This window comes from Adelges cooleyi, unplaced genomic scaffold, assembly GCF_023614345.1.
Source record: "Adelges cooleyi isolate 19-005CV unplaced genomic scaffold, UGA_ACOO_1.1 ACOO_flye_CR_arks_rails_tigmint_CR_PRNA_248, whole genome shotgun sequence".
In the NCBI taxonomy this organism is placed as follows: domain Eukaryota; kingdom Metazoa; phylum Arthropoda; class Insecta; order Hemiptera; family Adelgidae; genus Adelges; species Adelges cooleyi.
The window spans coordinates 1,982,107-2,004,293 of record NW_026095913.1 but is presented as its reverse complement, the minus strand read 5'-3'; the positions used below and the strand labels follow the sequence as shown (position 1 = coordinate 2,004,293).

Genomic DNA, 22,187 nt, shown 5'->3' with positions numbered 1-22,187 from the left:
TCAGTTGTCCCGTAAAGCATCACTGATAAGCTGTTAGTCTTATCATCTGCCTCTAGTAAGGAGCCATTGTCCATAGACTCAAATAAGAAACTCGATTGTTAAATGTAGTACGTTGACAAGAAAGTTCAACTACACATATTTTCCGCAATGTTAATCGTGGGCTCAGAGAATTTTATCAATACTTCGTTGTACATATACAGAGCCCACGACCAAGATGGCTGATGTTTGGCGTCACCTATTATCAACATTTAGCAATCTAGTTTATATATCTGTGCCGTTATCAGCTATCTCTCTCCAGCATCCGTAATCGTCTGTTTCTTATCACTTTTGGGAAAGCGGTGACAAAACCCTTTTTCCCCGGTTTTCCTCGGCCCGCGCAAGGGGCAATGATGAACGTGTGGGAGGAGAGGGTGAGAACAGGAGTTGTCGTCGAGTCACGGTGATAATAAATGGACCGGCGACTGCGGTCCGTCGGCCGCTATTAGCTCGATTGCCGATTTCCCGTCGCCGCCAAGGCAAACGATATTTCTATTATTATTATTGTTTTTCCACATGTGGCAGCGCTCGTACAATACGTAGGATAATAATAATGTCGTTCGGATACGGAGGGGGGGGGGTGGGGCGAGCTAGGGTGGGAATAATAGACAAAAAAAAATATATGATACACGGTGTTCTTATAAAAAAAAAAAAAAAATGAAAAAAATACCGTCGTAAAACGACTCCGGCGAGGCCGATGAGGGATTCTGTGTGTGATATGGAACGGCGGCGGCAGCGGTGATACGGGATGCGCGCGCACTGACGTTTTTCCTCCCTGCCGAACAGGGGGATAAAGGGATACGGGACAGCCGCCGACGGCGTTGCGAGAGTAGTGTTTCCAGATCGCTAACGTCGTGACGTCGTCGCCCGAACACGAACGCCAGTGTTTCCGACCACAATATTTCTAGAAAAAAAAATAATAAGAATTTAATAAGAATTCATTTTTTTTTTTTTGTTCCCATCCAGACGTCGGCCGCCTATCGACGGGCGCGTTTATTTTGTAATTTTTTTTTTGTTCGCTGTCTTCCGCCACTCCGCGTCACGTCGGCGCCATTCTGGATCGGGCAAACGTTTGTTTCGAGTAGAAAAATACGGTTGTAAAATAAAATAAAAATTGCTTAAAAAACAGTTTGCGCTCCTCAACTTCGGTCCGGCCAAACGGCGGCAGCAGCGATACGGTAAGTACGCGCAAGACTAACCCATACGTGGGCCCGCAGAAATCCTGCGGGACCGGCTGTGCCCCGGAGATTGACTGCGGTCATCCCGAGGGACGGTAGCGACCATAGTGGCTTTAATAGCTGTTGTAATGTATTTTAGAGACTTGACCGTCGGTCGTTTGCCTGTCGACTATGCCGGGCAGTCCCTGTCGGTTTTATTTTTTATCAATCCCGTCGTGTAATCAACAGGTGACGGATATCGATTTTCATCGTCCGCCGCCGCCGCCCTTAGAAACAACGAGGGTTTTTTCCCGAGACTAATCGCGAACGGCTCGCCACGACAACCGGATGAGTCAATCTTTATCGAAAGTTTATTTATTTTTCACGGAAAAACGTCCACAGGAAAGTTGTTATCTACATTTGGGCGTGACAAACAGCGGAATCGAACAGTTATTGTATTCAAAGATATTCTTTTGTCCGGTGGTTGCTCCGAACCCTTCGATTTCGATAAAACCGCTCCAGTGTAATAATTATTTTTGCCGAAAAATCCCAAGACTCCGCGACGGGGTTGGACTGTCATCTCTGACATGTTTTGCAAGTGTTTGTTTGGTTTTGGATTCACGCAATTAGTCGCGAACCGGCGAATAATAATTATTTAAAAAGGCACCGTCAAAATCTAGCTTGCGTTCCCCGGAGAAATACTGTTCGGAGTTTACTTTACTTACTAAGCACAATAATTATTGAGATGAGGGCCTTTTATTTCGAATGACGTTCTATCCAATTAGACGTCGAGCTTACATTTAGCAGGAGAAACCCATTTGCCAAACAAACTGCTCGGCCGAATCGTCATCATGCCTCCATGCGACTAATGAGCATCGCGCTTTTGTTGTTTTTGTCCCTTATGTGTACAATTCGGCCGTCCTGGCCAGTTTTGCAAATTAGTAGATGCGTTCGAAAAAAACACACTTAAAAAAAGTTGTTCGTCTTGATTATTCATTTCACGGATATTTCTAGTTGTATGGATTTAAATTGATCATAATCCGTTGTACTATTCACTATTTTAGCTGGTAAATGGTTGAATCAATGAAATTGTCAAGCGTCGCTGCTTTTTTTTAAATGCCTTCCGTCCCCGGCCACCCCTTTAAGTGATTCAAAATAGATTTTACCGGTTTGATTGATGTTCGGCAGCCATTCGCCGTACACGTCATAATATTATACCGTGGACGTTTTAAGACAAGAGTATAATATGCGTGGGTCGCCGAATTAACCGTTCCCCCCCCCCCACTGCTGTCGAATAACCCCAAAGATTCGGACCGATAATTTTCAAAATGGAAAGGTCTCTTGTGCATCGCCGCATTATAATACTTAACCGTTGTCCAGCCGACGGCCTCGACGACATACCGCACAATAGCCGTCCGATAAAATGGTACAAAAAAGGTATAACAGAAAAATTGTCCACGGACAATGCGCGTTCGTGACATAAAAAATGCCTACACGGAGCGCCGTCTGATTTAAAGAAAAAAAATAGTTTAACGTTAAAAGCACCATGCACCTCTAAGTATGACAATAGTTTGAGCTTGAAAATTAATTTTTAGTATTAGATTCGATACGGTTAGGATTTGTTGCCGTTGCTTTCCATATTATATTATCATGGTAACAACGTTATAAAACTATTTTGCACATACCCGTTGACTGTTGACATAAAAAATGCGAAAAATAAAAAATCCACTTACGACAAAACCTAGTTGAATAGCTAAACAACTAAGCCAATAAAGTAGTAAATTTTTACATAATTATGTCAAATAAACCGACCGCTTTCTCTTTAATCCCTTTTTACACGTCGACGTTTTCCTGTCCTAGTGCTTGTTTTCTTTTATATCTACAAATATATATAAAAAAAACAGTTTTATATTTTAAAATACACACGGGTGATTCATTAATGATAAGACACTCATTTTCTCTTAAAACAATTCCCGGTCAACATTTTCAGCCAATTTTTCTTAATTAAAAACTTTAATGTCGTTAGAGCTTTGGAAAATACTAAACAAGGCCAATATTTAGTAATATAAAATATTTAAAATAATATTTTCAACTGCAAACTCATTTTTTTTAGAAAAATTTAGTGTCCTTTTCTTGAGGTATCACCCCGATCGCATGTTTTAACCAATCTAAATCGCACGGTGAACGTTAAAATTCCCGTGCAACAATAATTACCAGATTAATCACATTATTATTTTTAAATAAATGCGGTGCATCAATATTTACTTCGAGCAAACATTCTAGGTAGACAAACTAATAATAGTCTAAGTAGATAATTACATGGGGTTTTGCCATTCATATTAAACTTTTCTACCGCCCAAGTTCCAACGACTTTCGAGGGGTGACCGAAATTATTGTCAGTTTACTAAACGTCATACGCCATGGTGTAGTGCGTGCTTTTAGTTTACCAAACACGGTTAACTTACAAAGTCATAATCATCTGGAACGGACAGCTCGAACAACAGCTATGCTGGCTAGCGGCTATGAAAATACACTTTAATAATAATTTATGTATTTACTAAACGAAAAACATCACAAAGAGAACATGTGTAATAAAGGTACACACAACGTACAATAGGAATACTATTATTTAGCAAATTAAACCATTATTGTTGTTTGTCAATAAAATATTATATATTGTTAAAAACGTGTATCGCTAAAAGTCATGGAAATGAACAAAAATAATTAACGAGTGATTTAAGCGCTATTCTGTTATGTAAAAAAAAAAACGAACTGAGTTTAATTATTTTTTTTTAAATTATCATTATTCAACTCTCTTTACTCGAATAAATTGTAAAATAATTGCATCGCAATCAAACGTGTGCGATTGAACATTTTTTATGCCGACTTTTATGGAGCTACAATCAATTTATATACAATACAAATGGAATATTGTTTTGTTTCTTTTGGCATTCGTATAAATATATTTTTTTTATTTCCGGGGATAACAATAAAAAATGCTATAATATGTTTTTTATGTTATTATTAAAATACCTTATTTTTGTTTTTCGTTTTGTAAAATGAATTGTTCGTTTATTGGAATTCTTAACGGGGCATGGTTGATTATTATTTTAAACATTTATTTGCGCTTATTTTTGGGGGCAATTTCGACTGGTCACTAACCACACCAATGCGCCTGTATTGGATAGGTTACTCATGTGTTTGGAGCCAGTCAGACCGGCCGGGGCATCAACGTTTCGTTGATTAAAAAATAATATTATAACACGTATAAAGAAAATGTACAGCCGAAAGGGTTGTTAATTAACGTGAAAACCTCCGGGAGATCATGTTCACCGGCCGTTCGTCAGAGTGACACTCGAGTTGCACGCCCTGGGCGTTGGACGGCACGAATAAAAATATATAATATTATATCAAATAAAAGTACCACCGTTGTCGCCGTTCGTGACACAACTCTGCGAGCACACTTAGGAAATAATACTAATAATATATTTAATAGAACTCGACTAACGCGACATGACGTGCACAATTCGAGGGTGTACTATAGCGTTAGTTGTCATTGCCAGTGTTGTGTGTGTGTGTGTGTAACCCTTTTTCGGTTGCTAATTTACGGGCCCGACGGGTTAAGCTAGCACGAGGATAGCGATAAATAGATGAAAAATGTATTACCAAACCAAGCTCAGTAAAAACCCTGATGATGTTCAGGGTCCCGTGAAGTTTAACGTATCGGGATTAAAATAAATAACCCGTTTCCGGTCATAATTTACCGGGTTTTAGTATATTATGGCCAATATAGCTGCTAATCTGCCGTCCATGAACAATATTACGTATAGTATAAAATGTTTGTAAAAAGCGTCTAGGTATTTAAAACATAAAAAAAACTTTATCCATAACCTAACCTAACCTATCGACAACAAAGATCTTCAGGACCTCTCCATTTAACGACGATTACCGTGATGGTGATAAGAATGTTGAAAAAGAAAGGAATGGGAAATAAAATTAAAAGTATTTCCGTCAGCAATTATTTTATAATCCAATTATTATTATCAATTGAGATTCTTTGTTTGAGGCAATGAAAAAAATAACTAAAAAAACATCTAGATATAAGCTAATTACAAATTTAATCTCAATGATAAATAAATAAATTACATTTTTACCTACATAAAATGTATAGTTTAAAAGAAATAAACCTATTTTATAAGTACAAATTGAATAAAATACCCTAATTAAAAATATTAACTAATATAATTGACATAACGCTTTGTAAAAAAAAATATCGTAAGAGAAAAATTAACAAATATTATATTATAATAACGTCAAATGACAATAAAAAAATAAAATTTGATTATTTAGATAATATTTAAGTAGTGTTAAAGAAACAAAGATGTTGTTATCTCTTATAACAAATTCCACATAACACAACGTGTATAGAAATCAAATAAAATTTTCATACAACAAAAAATATACAGACAACATAAAAAAATGTTATAAATTAACAATCACTATAATACATAATATTATAACGTCATGAAATGCTAATGAATTTAACAAATTTAGAACACATAGATATGTTAAACAATTTTTAAAAATTTTGTTTTACATTATAACAACTATCATACAACACTAAATATAGTAACAACATATACAAATGTACTAAATCAACTAATATTTAATATAATATAAATTTTTTATCTAGATAATTCCCCAAACTGTACATTAGTTTTAATACCAAAGTCATAAAAATTAAAATGGTACTTGGATGTTCACACTGAATTGTGTTTATAAATGGTTATAGAGTAATTGATTAATTGAAAAAAAAAATGTACAAAAATAGGATAACACTGTTTCTTGGGTTATTAATTTTGTCCGGGACAAAAACGTTTTGGACTTTTGTGCGTTATAAATGGCCGACGTCAAAGAATATAATGCTCAAAGCGTTTTTTTTATTTATTTTCCATCGTTAAACGAGTAATCGCCTACTATAATACACTTATTGTCGCAGGCTGATCGATTATTATATTTTGTCGGACGGATAACCATTTTGGTTTTTATGTAATGTCATATAACAACTTCGCCGGCGGCTAGTGTATGATATAACCGAAACGGACACGCAGTTGTGTTTTACTCCAGCAAAGCGTAGATACAGCTGAATCGCTTGTTCGAGAAAGGCAATAAGTCAAAACAAACCAAAATGTTGGGAAAACACAAAAAACGGGTTTCCGTTAAGCACAATCGTTTTTAGAAAAATCTGAAAATTACAAAACTCTCTTGCAATTTTTATCCGAGTTTTTGGCCGGTTCACTCTATTGAAATTGACTGGTTGCCGAAATTGTACTCGGTTGAATGAATTCGTCGAGAAAATCCAATTTAGTGTAGGGGTTGAAACACCCCTTACGCCGGTCGACGACCACATAGAAACGGTAATAGCATCTCAGCGTGAGTGTATGTCTTTTTTTTTTGCCCCACGGGGGTGTACATTACGTTTTCGAAAACAACCGACTACTTGTTACAATTTCTATCAATACACTGTTCACAAACCTAGTACCTATTATGATAATATTATATTAACATAATTTCATAATAGCGCATAGTTTTAACGTGGATATGTGATAAGAGACACGAGAAAATATTTAAGAGACAAGAGATTAGATATCGCTCGGAAGGATATGATGGGAGGTAGCAGTAGGCTAGAGGGAAAATGGGAGGATAGGGTAGAACATTTTGACATGAATTTGTCTTACCCAAAGGGGTCATTCCAAAATTCGCGTCATGTCATGGAATATGTGATAAGAGATTAAGGTTAAGAGACAAGAGATTATATTATATCTAGAGGGGAAGAAGGATAAAAGTAAAAGTAGGACAAGGCTAGAAGGAAAAAAATGGAAGACGAAGTAGGAAACCCTGCCTTCCCTGATCTCTTATCCGCTGGTCTACCTCCCCTATACTTCCTCTACATCCCAACACGCTTGAAGCGATATGAATGTTAAGTGTTAAACTTAATAAATAGGTTAATCGTTTTTTTGACATGAATGTGTCTTATATTCGTCTCAATCTTCAAGTACCATAAGACATATTCATGATCCAACGTCTTCCCTTCATGAGAAAAACTAACGATTTTTTGCAATACCGAAATGGTGTCTCGACTTTAACGTTGTGTATTTTAGATTTTTATAAAAACAGGTAATATTGTAGCCATTTAAAAACCGTATAGATTTGCAAGTAAAATGTTTTCAATGGAAAAAACACGAAACCGAAAAGATAAATTGCTCTTGGATTTAGGATTCATTGACAATCTGAAGGAATTTATCGTCAAAGTCAAGCGTCTTCGTTGGGGATGTTCATCGAGAACGCGATATACCCTACACAACTCTATAAAATAGCTTTTATTATTCGAAATTTCTAATTTTAATCGCTAACCGGGAATTTTCCGGGTCTTTTGAGTGTTAATATTGTTACGCCATCCATTCGGCTGTCTTTGATGTTTTAAAATGGTTTTTATTTTGGCAGCCAACGGCTTAGAACACAAAAGCAAACAGGTGTAAAGCTCGTACAAAGAACGGATTCGCGGAAGGAAATGTTTCAGAATAACAACGTTCCCGAATAATAGCTAAACGCCGCATATTCACTAGTGCGCTGACACGAGCAAAACAGGTGGAATGAAGGTATTCAAAACGAATAGTTTTAGGTGCTTTTCGGACCAGCGGGGTGCACGTTCATACCGGCAAACACTGTTTTAGTGTACAAAATACTTGTAACCTTTCTGAAAGCTTTCATTTGCCAATACTCATTCGACAAAACGCAATAGGACGTGGGTCGTTTCACCAAAAGCTGTACATATTTCTATCCAGTGCAACTGCTCATGATTCATTATCGTTTTGACATACCTCGAAAAATGTTTCACTAAGAATAATTATCTTTGGGTTTCAATGACAAAAGGTAAAAAAAATAATTAATAGAATTTTCCTCGCACCTCTGACTATAGGTCACTAGAATTGATGTGACATTGGAATAGTTTGACATCAGGGTCTGCTAAAGGATGATTATTGAAGAAAACCCGTTCAATCAACAATTCATTTTGGGGATCACATTTTAGGCGTGGTTAAAGATGCCTTGAGAAATATACTTGTACTAAATCGATAGTCGTGTTACATTCTCTACAAACCACAACGTTGATCTTGTCTGGGAAGCAGTTTAATGTCAATAAAAACTGCGATGATAAGGTGATAACGTATTTTCGGATGTGGTTTTTACTCGCCTTTCAATCATAGATCACAACACATAAGTAATTTTATCCTAAATGTGCATTAGAATAAGGTGTTGTCTAGTAGTAGATCAATATCGTTAAAATTAAATTTTTTAATTCCCAAAACCACAAAGATAATTACAGTTTCCATCAGCCATCTTACAGGCTGTACAGATGGGGTGATGTTTGGAAAAGTGTGGTTGGATTCGAATCGACCTATCCCACTAACAAGGGTTAAGACAAAATATAAATTAATGAATTTTCTAAAAATAAAAGTATAAAAAACAAAAATGCAATCATTATATTGGCTTTTGAATAATAATTACCAGACCGTTTTTGCGCCATTAAATTGTTTTTTTTTTTTTTGCAGTCAACGACACTGGCAAATCGATTTAAGCTCAATAGAATTGTTATTATTATAAGAGTAGACCGCGTTTAACTTGGTTGTTTTTCGACCAATTACCACGGAAATTATTTGCCGGGCATTGAAAATTTCCCGACGGACACTTTACACAATGTTCATAAACTTTTTATGTCTAAGTATTTGTTTTAAATAGACATTGCAAACTCGGCAACCACTTTTAGTTCGACTCGTATACGGCTCTTAATAACGGGCCAGACAGTATCGCGTTTTGATAACCATTAGCCTCACAACAGCAGTGTTTTTTCCTTGGAAGAGAACACCAGCAGCCATATTGGTGCAATTAATTACTCAAGTTACAAATGAGAAGTCTGCCTTTTTATTTTGAAAATTCAGAATGTTCAGCAATTCTTGAACCAACGATCGAATTTCGCCATCCCAACATTTTTAACCCTGCTTCGACGGGTCAGGGCAAATACGGCCCCTAAAGCCATTTATTTCTGGGGTCGTATTCTTTGGCATATGTACAGTCGATAAGGATTATACTGTGCGCAGTGTTTAACAACCTATAAAACAAATATTTTAATTGTATTTAAACTAGTTACACTGTCGGTCGCTCTCTTGATTATTCGGTCACCGAGTGTATCATTACAATACGATGATGTCAGAGCTCTACATTTATGTTTACTCTGCGGTTTAGGCCGAATAGGTTTCCGGCCATTTTCACACACGAGTCACAAGAGAACATAAGGCAAGAGTTCCACGGTCGAGCATTGCATTGTGTTACACGACGACGTCGTTGTTGACATCGGCTCTGTCTGCCCGTGAATCTGTACATATATCCATCTATATATATCCGTTTTCTAATCTGTTCAACCTCTTAAACGTGAAACACTCCGTACACATATGTTGGGATTGACCGCCAAATCTACCGCGATTTCCTCTGCTCACTGGTCCTTATGTATTATATACAGGCTTGGCCTTTATAAACATTCTACCCTTTCAGCCACCGACCCTTTATTCGTGGTCGACATTCAGTGACGATCCGACGAACAATGCCAATGACTACACGGGTCTCTGCTGTGCGAGCCTTGAGCGTTTTCCACAGCTTTTCCGAAAATCAATTAGCCCGTTTTCGGCGGTGAGCTACCGACAGATAATTAATCGACTCCACGGCGAAGTTCGCAATAATAATAATAATATCATTTTTTAGCTTCGTCGTGGCGCTGAGTTACTTTTTTTGTGAAAATAGCATAGAAATCGTACCTGAAGTTCACCTTTTCCCTTTTAAAAATAAAAAAAAAACACCCAAAAAATGACTTAATTTTTAACGCGCTGCAGCTTTTTTTATCCAGTAAAATCCTAACGTCGTCAAATGGTCACAAAATCCATTCACTAATTAAACATTTAAAAAAAAAATTAAATCAGGCTTTAAGGATTAAAAATAGTTACATTAGTGCCAAATTTGTATAGAATATTATTTGACAACAAATATCTTTCCCGGAAAGGGAAGAAACTTTTTTTTTATTTATCTGTTTTAATGTCTATTTGGTCTAACTGGAGATATTGTACTGTTGACTGTACTTCTAGAATGGCGCTTCAATATAATATACAATTTTATCAACAAATTTGTACTCAAACTTTTATTTTTATTAAGGAAAACCCCAAAAAAGGGGAAAACAACACTTTGGCCGTAGTAAATTTCTAGGTTGCTATGGGTGAGTGAAACAACAGCCAACAAAAGAAGGGCACAGGGGAAAAACAGTAGTAGTCACATTATGACATTTTTTTTTTCAATTAGTTTTTTTTCAATTTATGCCATTAATTTTTTTTATTTATGTCAATAGATTGTTTAAATGAATACATTTTTTTTTAGAACAGCATTTATTGTGATTTTTTTGTTCCTATGTTAGAGGGAGAGGAATTCACGAACTTTGTTTTTGCTATACTCTACAATTTTCATAATGTGACTACTACCGTTTTCCCATGTGCTCTTCAAATATAGTTTTATAATATTGTAAAAAAAAAAAAGATAAACAAAAATTATGTTTTCAACAAGAAAAACTATAAAATTTCAATTGTATGAAGAAACAATACCGATTGTCTTGTGCTTAGCGAACCGCACAGTATACTGTACTCAATTGAATTAAAATGTAAAACCACTGTACAGTACTACACGGTATAGTGACTCGAAACCTTTTAAGCCACGACGAACACGACTCCTAAGCGGATTTGTAACATATTTTACATCCCTGAAAGCGTCTCGGGTGCACTCGGGTTGTTCGAGTAAATTATAAAGTTATATTGTACGTTTATTTTTACGGCCAAGGGTTAAGACTACTCGTTGAAGAAATTACTTTTGATTCAGTCTTTGACATAACGTTTATCCTACAGTAAAAATAATTGTCGAAACTCATTAAACACCACATGTAAACTGATCAAATAAACTATCCTATTCTCTACAGTAACCTCATGACCTGTGTAATCAAGTACAGTATCATGAGTATGGACGACAGGGTACTTTGTAGTGAGCGTTTATAACAAAAACAATGTATATACCTACTATAGCTGTTGTATAATATTTATAAATATGATTTTTTTTTTTGCTGATATTTTAATTTAGGTGTATATTTTAATAATTACCACCAGTTTTATTCTGGAAAAAAAAATACCTGGGAAAATACCTTTTCCAATTAATTCAACAACGTTTAATTATTATGAACAATATTATTATCTCTCAGAATATTATATTTACCATATGGAATGTAAATAAATACCGTAGTTTAAACAATGAATCCCCTATCGATAACATTCGTTAAAATAACTACAATTGATTTTATAGGTCCCTTGAGTACTAATAATAATAATATGAATGCCGGGATATATAACATGACATTATCATAAGTTTTAATTTTTCAATCCAGCTAATAACCTATAAATTACATAACACGGGGTTTGGTGATTTAATGATATTTAGATTTATAATAATATTATGCAATTTTTTGTAAAATATTTAAAAAAAATAACACTCAGTATGCACATAACGCTAATTATATTTGCTGATTAATTGTTTTTGTGAAATCAGCCATCGTTGACAAATTAGTCGTTCAACTTTATTTGTGTAACTCAATAAATAAACTATAGGGAACCAATGTTGTTTAGATTGTTGTAATCAATAAAAAGTCAACGATATGATTAAACACTTGGTAGTATCATGACTAAATATTCAATCTTGGGATTATTTTTACAATCAACAGCTGTTATTCTCTGTAGGTTGCTCAAATGAGTTAAAAAAAAAAAGTAATAACGATAGGAAAATACTTATGAAACACGACCACGCAATGATTTTCCAAATAATTATTTAAGTTAATTTATACAGCGTTCGGACGTGGTTGAAGCTTTATAATACTATACGAAACGCTTGTACTTTGCCACCCACACGATAATATCGGATTAGGAACTACTTTCTCGAACCGTTTCTTAGTATGCTGTATACGGCTCGAATACGTGCCGCAGCTTTGGTAAACTTAAAGTAACATTAAAAAAAAAAAAAAATTCAATTTGAAATCTACCACTCACCGAGGTTTGTTACGGCGTGTGGTCATTGAACACATCTCAAACGAGATATGTGTGCGAAACAAACCCTAAAAAATCGCAATAAAAACCTTTGGTCGATTTCGTACTCGCCAAAGAAAATCACGAAAAACAATTACTCGGTTTTTTTTTTTTTTTTTTTATAAAGCAAACCAACAAGATAGTAAAAAAAAACAGAGAAACATAAAGCCAGTACAGTGGGGTCAAGGCATAGTGTGGTTAAAGAGTATTCGGTCAAAGAGTCCAAAGTAAAAATATCTAAGGTCAAAATGTCCAAAGACAAAAATATATCCAAAATGATTTTTACCGAGGTTCAAACTAAAACCACATTAATTCTATGAAAAATCAAATTAAAAATTAATTATTTTCTAAAGTTATTTTATTTTATTTGTTAGGATACTTCGTCCAACTGTATAGAAGTTAATATATGTGTGTTGACAAAACAAAAGTCGGCCATTGAGAATCTTTGTACTATTAATTTAAAAAAAAACAACTAAATATATTGATAATTTTTTTACGTGCCATCTCTAACTCATTAGGATAATATGATAGAATTGAATGGGTATATTTATATTTTAATATGATGTAATTTTTTTATACATTGCTATTTTTTTAACCACAAATTAATGGGGAAGAAAATGATAAGACATGTAGTTTTAGTTAACTAAGTTTTGTATTGACTGATTTATGTATGTGTAAAATAATAAAATATTTTTATTTTGGTTTGGATATTTTTGTCCTTGAATATTTTATTTTGGATAATATGACTGTGGATTTTTTGACATAGATTCGATAAGGAGTAAATTGAGGCAGAAGATTACAACTGAAAGTGATAAAATAACTTTTAAATAAACGTATCAATGTGATTCTGTGGACGTTGGAAATACAAATATCAATTAAAACTTTATAAAAGCTATTATGTGCTTAAAATTATATTTTCGGCGTGAGCTTTTTTAATTTACTGTTCAAATAAAATAAAAGTTCTTTATCGAAAAAAAAAAAATAATAACTAACAAAAGATTGCATCTTTAGCATTGTTTTTTGTTTCATAAACTATATATTTTTATTTGTCGGAGTGTGTATGTAACTAACAAAATTTTGACAAAAGCCAAACGGAATTCCGAGAATTTTGAGCTTAGATGTAACGACCGTTTGAAACACTGTATGTGTGTACTTGAAAGTTTACCGTAACATTTTTCAAATTACAATCACGTCACTTGAACTAACGTAAATAGTTACACCAGGTCGGCAATATTCTCTCAAACAAACAATAATAATTATTGGAATCGACTTTTACCAGTTGCTCAACAGCAAACGGACTTAAGCTTTTATAGATTTCTGTAAAGTGGTTTTATAAAATCATTGTCCAATTTGTTTGAAGGATGGTTTCAAAACATTGTTGCCGGCATGCGACGTCGATATGGTTTTTCTACTAGGGAAAATTAGCTGGTCAGCTTCATGATTAGCCGAGTGAACCGCGATAAGCCACATGATAATTTTTAGGACCTTATTATACACTGTATTATTTTAACAATAGCGTTTTCTCCGTCGTCTTAAAGTAATACGATAAAACCATTTTCATTCGGATTGATGTGGTTATAGACTTTGCCGAATGCTATAAACAAGCAGTAGTTCGAATGGAGTTACAACAGCGATTCTCCGGAAACGAGTAACGGCCGTAGCGACTGTCAGATTTGATTTGTTCGTACATACTATCTGTGTTCTACATAATTCATGTGGATTAATATTGCTTTTATCATACTGGTTTATGATTACCATCGTGGCTGCGCCATTAAATCGTCGTAAAAAACGTTTTGAGCCTTACCGTCGCGTCAGTTCGGTGAAATCTAAACTCTCGGCTCATAGACTTCCAAAGGAACCTTGGTTGAAAATCTAGTGCCAATATAAATACACGTCCAGATCAGATCAACAGATGTAGCTTTGGAGATAAACTAGGAGTGTAAACAAAACCCGCGTCAGTGACAGAGTTTTTAAAGGTAGAAAGAGTTGTTGCATCAATGTTATAATATTCAAAACAAACTGGACTTCCACTGTGCAAAGGACCAAGGCGCAAGGTCGTCTGACCCGTCCTGATAAATAAGTCTATAATACTTGACACAGAGTCATGACATACCGAGTCTACACAAAGAAATATTCTTGATGATGTCAGCACTAGCCAGCAAGTGTGCGTACATAGTGAACAACAAAGGGAACATGAAGGGGGCTTGAAGTAGCTATTAGGACACCGGAACCATTTCCATGCATTTCTACCCTTTGATTTCAATTATCTATGCATGATTTAAATCGGGTCTGAAGTGATTTTCCAAAAGCTAATTTGTCAGTTGAAGTACGGTGTGATCGACGCGGTAAAACGTTATAGCAAAGCCCGTGTAGATTAAATCCACTCGAGAGTGATCACCAAAGGCATCGACGATATAATATTACAAAATATATTATATGGAAGTAATAATTTTCCAAAGGCCGAGGAAATTAGTCTCATTCGAAAAACGTCTGAGAACAGATACACAATCAGGTTTCATAAATTTGATGTGTGCAGATTGGGGATGTTAAACCTAGATATTACATCAAAGTCGAGGCTTGTAGTGGAATATTATACAGAACGAGAACAGGTAATCAAACCGAGTTTGCCGCGTTTTGCACATTTATACCGGAACCATCATCGAGAATTACTGATTTAGGAATACAATCGACAGCAGCTCAGCTCGGGGAGCGCATTTGTGTCGACCGAAAACGGATTGATGGATTTTCGATTTCGATTTGCGCATCGTGTGCTTTGATTTAACAAGTGGAAAGCCTTTTTTTTTTTTTTTGCTTTTTCGTTTTTGTTTCGTTGTGGGACGTCGCCGATAAATCACATCGCCGCAATGGTCAGTCAGCACAAGTGGTTTCACGTGGACCGCGCGCCGAATAATTGACCGTGTAAATGATGTTATTGATCCGGTTAGGAAATTCGAGAACGTTTATCCTTCGCCGATGGGGGGGGGGAGGGAGAGGGTTGTTTTTGTTTTTTTATTGCCAATAACTCGGGTACGAACTGTAGACCGCCGAAAATAATACACGAGATAACCGCGCATACACGGTGCCGATGTGTTATGTATATGAATTTGACACTTTTTCACCCACATCATCGTCGTCGTCGGTGGAATTTTCCTTTTTACGCCACTTTTGATTGATACCGACACGAACAGCTGACACTTTTTCCATCAATTCTTCGGACCGTGCAACTGCGCTACGACGACACCGATACCGGATACTTGAGGTTAGCCCTTATCCCACCCCCCCCCCCGCTCCGGTGCTGTCGGTCCAATCACTGTTATGAAATCATACTATTATTATGATAGGGCACGGCACGTGGCTTCGACCGACTGTCGTCGTTGTCCGCTGTTTAACTTCGATCACAAAACCCTTTTCCCCACCAGTAGGGGAGGAAACTTCAAGTTAGGTTAAAGAAAACGAGGGAACTTGCACTTTGACCGTTGTAAATTTCCAGATTGCTATGTGTGGACGAATCTACAGTCAACAGGTATCAGAAAAGTATGTTCATTGTAATGCTAAGCACTATATAGGGGTAACAATTATTGTAGAAGGACGATCGATAACATTCGTATCCATCCTAATTGTCAAAATATAATTTTAAGCATATCACAGATTTAACAATGCTTTTATCGACTTCTATACTATCTACGGATTTGCACATAAGCGTATATTTTAAAATGATTTCATAAGTTGTGTAATCATTCCTGTAGATGAACCTTGCCCATCCCAATATGCTCCGTCTCCGCTATGGCCTAACCCCACTGTACTGGCTTTTTACAAAATATACTATTATACTGTTATTGTTATTGGGTATTATAATGGTACGATGGCATGTGTACCTGATCGATCAATCACTTGATGTCTTGCACTGCCCAAAAGACGAAAACAATAAACTTGTTTTTATTGTTACTATTACTATTATTGAACAGCCGTTGAAATTGATCGTAGCTGTTAGCTCAGAAACCGACCGGCCAACGTTAGCTGCCATATGATATATATTAAAAAATAATAGTCCGCAAACAAAAAACAACAGTAATATTATTATTAATATCTCTTCAAATTTATTATCTCCAAAAAACTTTGAACTTAAAATCCTAGATCCATTGTTTACACTAATATCCTAGCATTGATTCATCTAAATAACAATAAATTATGTAAGTAGTTATTTGAAAACCAAAAATGACCAAACAAACTATTGGAAAACTAAGATTACTTTTTTGTCAGAAAGCTTGACGTAGGTTTATTGTGTAGCAATCGCTAAGCTTTTTTGTGTTATTATTATTTATGTTTTATTGAAAATATAGTTATTGTATGTTAAAGTGTTGTTTTTAACGACAAAAGATATTGTCCATTTTTAGTTCTTAATTTTTTTCATCAACAGTGATAAAATATCATTAAGTGTGTTATACGAAAGAACTCATCTAGTGCTCATTGAGATAAGACAATACCATTCATTTGTACTGCCAAATAGAGCTTCCGAGAGAGCAAAACAGCTAACATTGTTGGTCATTAACAGAGTAACGGTCTAAAAAAAAAAAAAAATATTATCCTAAAACTAAAAAATTAATTACACAACTACACGCTATTATTGTATTAATTCAAGGATGGTTAGTTTATATTATATAGAAACTCCGAACAAACGTTACAACAAAGAAACTAAATTAATAGTGCACGCAAACCGTCGTAACGCGATCCTATTTTTAGAGTGTAGTTTTTAATATCAATTTCAAAACTAATACACGTTTAATTGCATTCAAATTGTAGTTTTCGGTGCTTATATGATATTTAAATTTGTATACTTTGTTGAGTAAAGTTCGTAAAAATTCATTTTGGTCTCGACTCGATGACAGTATCGTTTAAAAGAGCATCATTTTTTTTTGTACAGAAAAAAATATTCTATTGTTTGGGACTGTCGGTAATTGTATACCGGTTCATTTTGGTTTTTTTCCAGACGTATTAAAATATGTTTGAAAATATTTTTTGCGAGACTTGAAAACGACAAGGTGAATGACCGACAGAATATTATTTATAAATGAAAATGTAATATCTTTGCAAAGTCATGGCAAACGAACACATTGATGAAAATTTTAAACTCAGGCCATAAGTTTTTTTTTTAAATGTTTGCTTACATGTTTATGAAAATAATAACTTCTGTACTCATGTGATAAAACATAGTCCATACGAGTACTTCTTTCACGTATAAAGAATGGAGCTAAATAATTTTCTAATAATTGAAAAACATAAGTAAGGAGAAAACAAATTTCAAAATATTCATATTTTCCGAAGAATGTAGTGCCTCGCATCAAATTTTTTATAACGTGCATATTCGTTTAAACTTGACGTGTAATGCATAGTGTCGTCTTGTTATTTTTAATATAATTCTCGACCGCCTTAAAAAAATATTTGATGAAAAAAAATGACAAAAGTACAAAACAATTCCCATTTCCCACGGATGCGTTGCAAAAAATAAAAATGAAATGTGAAAACATAGGTTTGTCCGATATGAATTATTCAAAATGTACAGATCTTACTTGGAGAATACATAATACATAATAGAATTTAACGACTCAGGCCACTGTATAAATGTACATGTTTGCGCAGAATGTATACATGAAATGTTATAAATAGGTTTTAATAAATTATACGATGTCGACCGACGTTCTCCTGGTATAAAACGAGCATTTGGCAGTTCTTCCCTCGAGGTGATAAATAAATATGGGAGAAAAATCCTCACAACAATTTCGGAGTACCTAGGACTTTACCTAGAACTTTCTTAATCCTATGGAATGACTTTTTAATTTTTATACAAAAGCTGCAGTAGCGAGCCCAGTAATGATGTGTGAAGTAGGTTACTTGCCTGTTGACAAGAAAATAGAACAACCAGCCGCGAGTGTGTCGGAAATGAGCGTGTTGAGACGTTGAAGGGTTGAAGGGACTAGAAAGAACAAGACAACGAATAAATAATAATATATTATTAATAATATATTCCGGTCTAGAAGGGTGGAGAGGAAGTAAATAGTTTTTGAAAATAAATAATGTGAAATTTTCGATTATTCAACAAAGTCGTAGTTTCCTGTAATAAAATTTGGCCCTTATAAAATAATAATAAATTAAGCCATTAGACTAATTAGACTCTTGTCATCCCAAAGGGATTTCAACTAAGTTCCTTGTGGGTCTCATCAACGTACCGTCCAAATTGTCCTTCGCATAAAATTTAAACGTCTCTAAAGACCCAAATTTCACTAATGTGCCCGCTGAATAATTTCGTCCTACTTTAAGGTTAAATGAGTACCGCCACAGTTATTATATTAATGTTTTTTTTTTTGCTATGGTTAAATTGGTATATTAATTCCAAGAGTCACGGAACTAACTCAAAAGTTAATATCGTTACCGAAAATAGTAAAAAAGTTAAACAATCGGTAGACTTATAAGAATATTGTACAATAACGTAAATAAAAATGTTTTCAAAAAGAAAAACTAAAAAATTCTAATTATTTACCCGGAAAATTAGTGTCTTACGTTAATAAGATATTTATTTTTTTTTAATATATAAAATAATAATACCATAAATAATAAAAATACCCTCATCTATGAGTACCTATTAATATTTGAAAAGAGTGTTAAGTGCCAATTGACACATCAACAGCGGGATATTTTTTGCTCTTGCATACACGTCAAGTGTACACGTCATCCTACATGTATAAATATATATATACAGGGTGAGTGGTTAACAGCTATGATCCAGTCGATATCTTAGAAGTTGTTAGACTTTTTAAAAATATTATTATTTATACATTTGTAGATATGGACTGAACGTGTTACGTTTTTAAACAATTCAACCGCATCCATTGTGTGATTAAACCTTGTAAACTTTAGTTGATTAAATTAAGTAATAAATATTTTGATATAGGTTGGTTTTGGTTGATAGACCTCTGAACTAACATTTTTCCGATATTGTAAAATTGCATAAACTTAAGTACGTATCTCCAAAAATAATAACTATACAATTGCATCATCATTAACGCGAATCACCCTGTATGCTCAAGAGTGGAAGCAAACGAGAGAGGGAGATGGTCAGGAAACCCGTTGGGGATGAGGCGAGGGGCGCGAGGGATCTGTGCGAGTTTTTCACAAAACTACATACAACAACTGCAGATGATTAATTAGCTTCACGGATTTTCAGCGCATGTGTGGGTGTGTGTGTGTGTGTTATTACCTTTATGGACGAGGCGCCGCACAGGAGGTGCACTACACGGGCAGCAACACACAGGGGTCGGTCGTGGGAGACACTGCGCTCTAAACGGATGGAAGGCCCAATCGATAATAACAACTCTCGGACACGCGACGACTGCCGGCAAGAAGACTCCGGAGGCGATTCGCCAAAAATGTTTTTACATATACCTTATATAATAGGTATATACATATAACTTTTATCTGTTTTATCTCCCTGCCCGGTGACATCCGTTAGCTCAACGCATCCCGTGTGCAAACAAACCGAACGCAACGGTGCACACCATTTAGTTTTTTGCCCCTCCCAGAGTGTTCGTCATATCCTATGCATATATTTTTTATTTAGTCTTAACTCTTGCTTTCGTTTACTACGTTTGACACAATACTGTACCTAAACGGACGCATTTCCCAGCGCCATTCACCATGCCACACTATCTTTTTTATTTTAGAAGTAACCTTCCTATTCATTAACTGTTGTCGGTTTTTGTTAAAGGTGTCCAAGCAAAAAAGATGCACTAACAGAACTATAAATGATAAGTGTAGATTTTATTTTTGGAAAATATTTTTTTATAAGGTGATACGGAAGGGATTTCATTTACTTAAGAAAGTTACCGAGTTTTTCTTTGTAAAATGTTTATTCTGTAGTTTCTACTGATTTTGAACGTTCACCTATTTGCATGTCAAAAGTATTTTATGCAAGCTTTTTCTTGTACATTACTATTCACTATCAACTTATCGTCGAGACGACGCTTTTCATTTTCCACTAGAAGACTAATCGATGGTGTATGTTTGTCAGTGATACAAAATACAAGAATATATTAGAAAACTTTGTCTACTGTATGTTAATCTTCACCGGGTACAAAAAATGCACTATAAAGTAACGAATAAAACATAAGTTATTATACAAAATTGTGGTATAGATGAATAAATATCCCATTTATAATTTTAATCTTATACATGAGGTGATCTATGCAGTGACCTATATGTGTAATAAATCACTGTCAACGAACAATTTTTTCAAAACTTAATATTCCATTACAATTTAATCGGTTATATTTTTTTAGAATTCAGCCAAGTTAAGATAGTTGCCAGTCCTATTAGTTATTGTCCACCACCTCTTTCTTTGGCCAAAGTCAAATGCCAAACATTTTTCGAAAAACTCGTTTGAGTTTGCCGTCAGATGAAAAATTTTTTGTTAGAAATTGAATTTACAAGAAAACTGCCGGCCACTCGAAAGCCACCGTTTGTTATATTTGGTCCAGCCTTAACTAATATTATGAATTATTATAAAATTTGTATCTGTTGATTTTATTATTCATGAAAGGATTAAAGGTTTTTCATTATTACAAATTGTAATAAAATAACTGGTGATCTCATTTATGGAAATCTAACCAGATTTTAGAGCCTTGACAATTTTTGGTACCACGGATATTTTTTAAACAGCTCACCAGAACCAAAAGTTACACCTTTGCTTACATCAGCAACATTCAATTTAGCAGTGCTTTTCTCGAGGCAATAAATAAGTAATTAAGAGAATCCTTAAAACAGTATCCTGCAAGAAGGTACTCAGTCACCTAGGACTTTATAATATTATCCATACGGGTTTTATGTAACTAATGCGATGACATAATGTTATCATACCTAGATTACAAAATATGTACATTCATTTCCAGTTGCTTTAGGCGTTCGATACATCTAAAATAGGAAATTTAACCTCTTAAATCCTATTTTTTAGTGTGTACGCTAAGATTTTAACAATAACGTGTTAAGTTAAAAACTATGACAATTTTTTCGGGCGTTTTTCTCAATTATTTTAAAAAGGGAGGGGTGAAATTTTAAAAATATTTGACCCACTGAAGTACCATACAGGTACGATATTTTCTGATCTATATTGAGTTTCTACACGAAGAAATCGGTTCAAGTTACACAAAAATAAAAACACATCATTGTTAAAATAGTACCTTCTGGGCTTCGCATCGATGCAAAGATATTATCACGTGTGTGCTTGTGTGTTTTTTGTCTCATTCCGGTCGATTTTCATGCGGTGTACGTCGTTGGCTGTGAAGTGCATATGGGAATTGAAGAACATAAACTGAAGGCTACACACACACACTAAGAGAACCGCATACACGGATAATGTGTATACGACCAACAAATGTCGGTCAACGAGGTCGGTTTTAAGTTATATCCACCCCGGCGTCGTGGAAATTATTATTCTGCCCTGTTTTCCGTCATGGAAACGGTAGGTACACATGACGGCGACTATTTATCATGCGTGCAAAACCTGAGAGAAAGAGAGAGAGAGAGTAACCTGGGAGACGTGTAGGTACGGTGTACGGCCATTATAGACGTTTCTGTGACCCAATCAGCCTCGCATTAAATAATAATAATAAAAAAAAACAACCCCCGTTGATTGATGATCCAAAGGTGGTGTACTCGCCCGCCTTATCGGAGCCGACGCGGCAAACCGTCCGACCATCTCCGTTTTGGGTACATTCGTCTTCCACGCCCC

General features: G+C 35.0%; 1 protein-coding gene across 2 annotated transcripts in view; it reads left to right on the top strand.

Moving 5' to 3' along the window:
- The first annotated feature begins 883 nt into the window (after nt 1-883).
- LOC126837366 (cyclic nucleotide-gated cation channel alpha-3) overlaps nt 884-22,187 on the top strand; it is a 70,590-nt gene continuing 49,286 nt past the window's right edge. For both annotated transcript variants that reach the window (XM_050571260.1, XM_050571258.1), the window contains exon 1: nt 884-1,214. The gene's annotated coding sequence lies outside the window, so the exon portion shown is untranslated. The remainder of the gene's footprint in view (nt 1,215-22,187) is intronic.